This window comes from Dryas octopetala, chromosome 1 (assembly GCF_963921425.1).
Source record: "Dryas octopetala chromosome 1, drDryOcto1.1, whole genome shotgun sequence".
NCBI lineage: Eukaryota > Viridiplantae > Streptophyta > Magnoliopsida > Rosales > Rosaceae > Dryas > Dryas octopetala.
Genome location: NC_141366.1, coordinates 27,826,113 through 27,829,989, shown reverse-complemented (window position 1 = coordinate 27,829,989; position 3,877 = coordinate 27,826,113).

The following is a 3,877-nucleotide window of genomic DNA, read 5'->3' as shown; positions in this document are numbered from 1 at the left end:
TTTGAGTTTTGATTGAGATATAATGAATGTGGGTGAATTCTTGGTTTTTAAATGTATTTATGAAATTCCTTTGAATTAACTGTTGTTGATAAATCTTGATTTTGATGTGGGGTTTGGTGGACGGAGTTGAATTTCGGGTTTTCAAATACTCTCGTATATAAGTTTTAAAACATAATTTTATTTGATGGTTTGTTTAAATTTATGGACCTTTTTGGAAAGCACTCTAGCTTCCTACTAAATCAATATGGCTCATTTATTACTTTGGGTTTTGATCGAAAAGAATGGATTAGATTTATGCCTATTGAATTTAAATTGAGCTATGAATTTACGTTTATGGATTTAAAGTTTTTTTTTCTTGGAAAAGTACAATTATTTTATTCTTGGTGGAAAAAGGATTTATTTGGGCTATGGAAAAATGGTTTTCAAACCACCCTTTGCAGTACCCTCCAGGTTATCAGATACATAGGTTTTTGGGACCCATCACGGCACACATATAGGCTTTGGGCCGTGTGTCAGGATGCTTCGCCCTTTGGGGGCTGCTCTGCGTGCACGTACGACCAGGATTTGCCTGCATGTGCTGATTTTATTCACACATGTGTATGGCCAGGATATTGCCTGCACGTGTTGGATTTACTCCACGCGTGTGTATGGCCAGGATATTGCCTGCCTGTGTGATGCAGGAATTCCGCACAGGTGTATGGCCAGGATTATTCAGGGTATATAGCATGGTGCAAAATGAAATTGGTATCTTCAGAGTTTAAGTATGGATTTTAAGTGAGAAATATCTTTCGAGTTTTATAATGATTTCGATTTTGTTATTATTTTTATGACTTTGTTAATTTAGATGGCTGGTTATTGAGAAATGTGTTTTGAGTTATCTTTTCCTTGAGTTCCATTAGTTTTATAATACTCTTAAGCTTGAAAATTGTTTTAAAACTGGGGGATTTCAAAGAGTGACGTGAGGTTTTAGAGCTAAACGTGGTTTTTGAAGGATTTTCTGAAACAGAAATTTTACTTATGTTTTCGTTTTTATTAAACTGTCCACTCACTGAGTTATCTAACAGTTTATCTTGTTTTGTCTTAAATTGTTCCCCCAGGTAGTAGCTTTGGTGGAGGTCGAGCCAACATGTCGAGGTAGTTACATCCATCTCCCTAGTCGGACCCTGTAGGCGTCATTTAATTTTTGTAGAAATTCCTTGTAATAGAATAGAAGATCTGATAACTACTTTACAATGTTAAGTTGGATTTTGTGAAATTGTTGGGTCTGAAACCCTATTTTGGTTGTGGTAGAGGTAGTTGCTGTATAGAAGTGCTTTTTAACAGGTTTTGAAATTTCTGGGTTAGTCCATTTTCAGGAGAGGTTATGCCGAATTTTCGGTAGGATTTTCCATGAATTTGGATCCCGCAGGATCCCTCCGGGTTTCAGGGTTGAATCCGGGGGCGGTCCTGTCAGAGGACGTTATCTGCTGATGTGGTAGGAGTACTTTCATCTTTTCATCTTAATTCCTTAAAAAAAAAAAACAAAAAAACTTTCTTCTTCCTCCTTTCCCTCATTTCTTTTTAAAAAGCTGGTTTTGAGCTTCGACGAAGGCTGTTAGACGTTAAGCTCGACGAGCAGTGGCAGCAAACTGCGTGGAGGAAGCTCCTAGTGGCCTTGGCTGCAGGGCTTCATGTGTGCATGCGTGAGAGAGAGAGAGAGAGAGAGAGAGAGAGAGAGAGAGAGCTCTATCTCTCTCGAAGAAGATGAACTTTTGTGGGAGAGAGGAAGGGGGAGGGGCTGGGTTGGGAGGTGCATGGGTGGGGGAGGGAAAGAGGAAGAAGGCAATTTTTTTTCTTAAAAAAAGGAAGATCAAAAGACAAAAATACTCCTGCCACGTAAGTAGATAACGTTCTCATTGACATAAAATTTAACGAAGGTATTATTTTGACACAAAATGAAAGTTAAGGTATTTTTTTTGCAAGTTTTAAAAGTTAAGGTACGAACTTGAAACAACATATGAAGTTGAGGTACTAAATTGTAATTTACTCTTTACTTATAACATGTTATTTTAGAGATTTTAGTTTACAAACATCGTAAAAGAAATCATGCCATGACACCTTATATGGTAATTTTTTAACAAAAACAAATAAAATAAACATGCATGCAATTCATAAACAAATTTAATTTGAATATTTGGGGGCTTGTAGCTTAGCACTTAAGTGCATTTACACCTACAACTGAGGTCCCAAATTCAAATTTCTCCTCTCTCAATATTGTGTGATAAAAAATTAAAAAATATTTGAATATAACGTAATAATCTACTTAGTGTATTTTGCTAAATGATTTTCAACTTTACTAATTTTCTGTATAAGTTTGAATATGAGTGTAAAAAATGAAGGGTTTAGGCTCATGATATCATTTTACGGTGTGGACCATAACAATGGAGTCCTTACTTTTCTTGAAAATAAATAGTTTATAATTTTTTATAAAGTGACTCTATAATTATGTACAAAATGGCTAGTATGAGTAGGGGTGGGTTTGGTACGGTTACCGAACCGAAAGCCCCAAACCGTGTACCGACCGAACCCCCCTTGGTTGGCCATTTTGGTTACTGAGACCGGTACTGGAATGTCGGTAAATCGGCACTCGGTTAGACCGGCATTCTCGGTCGGCTCGGCTCGGAATGGGCCCTGACTGGAAATAGAGAAAGCGAGATTGCAGAGAGAAGGAGGAGATAAAGAGAGAGAGAGGGAGAATAGAGAGAGAGAGAGAGAGAGAGAGAGAGAGAGAGAGAGAGAGAGAGATTGCATCAGAGATAAGAAGGAGAGAGAGAGAGAAGAAGGAGAGAGGGAGAAGAGGAGCACACTACAACAAAAGAGGGCTATGATAGCATTTAATTATAGCATTTTTTCAATTGTGCTATTATATACAATATAATAATAGCATCATTTGAAAAAAAACGCTACAGAAACAAGCCCATCTATTATAACAAGCCCATCTAAATTATACACGAGCGGCAAAGGAAAGTAAAGGCTCGGGCTGAGGAAAGTAAAGGAAAGTGAATTCCCTCTCTTCGTTTTACTCTCCTTCTTTGAGAAAGTGACGATTTCTCCAGTATGACACACGATGGTTTTACTCTCCTTCTTCTTCAGCCATGGGTAAGCATATTTACTTCTTCTATTTGTCTTGCCTATCCTCTTCCTCTTCCTCCTCCCTATTTCTCTTTCATGGGTATTTCAATTTTGGGTTAGGGTTAGGGATTTTTGATCAATCAATTTCTCTATGCCTCTAATTAATTTCTCTATGTATTTCAGTTTTGGGTTAGGGAAGAAGTTTTCAGTGACTTCAGGGATGTGGGTCTCTTTCATCTAATTGACATTGGTTTGTCTCTTTCTTCTTCTATAAATCTATATGCGTTCATATGTGGATGTGGGTCTCTTTCAATTTCCTCCTCATGGGTTTACTCTTTTTTTATTTATTTATAATTTTTGCAGACTTTCACAAATTGTTCCAGCAGTACAATCCTGGTGGATTAGCTTTGGGTTTTTCAGAGTTGTGATTTTGGGTATCTCGAGTGAGGGATTCAAACTCACTAGATTGTAAAGTTCAGAATTCAGACTTGTGTTTTTGACATTATATTTAGATTAGAAATTTATGAACTCGTACATGGTTTGTGATTTTGAAATTTAAATGTTGGTGTTTTTAGCTTGAGTTTGAAACCAAAGTATGAAACCTGCACATCTCAGTCTGCCATTTGTTTTCAATTTATGAAAGTTTATACCTAGTGATGTACTTGTTAGGTTTAACTAGCAAACGATTGATTCTTGGACTTTTATTTTCTGAAAATGCAGTTGGGACATAAGCTTGTAGAAAAGGGTATCATATACTTATGTTGCT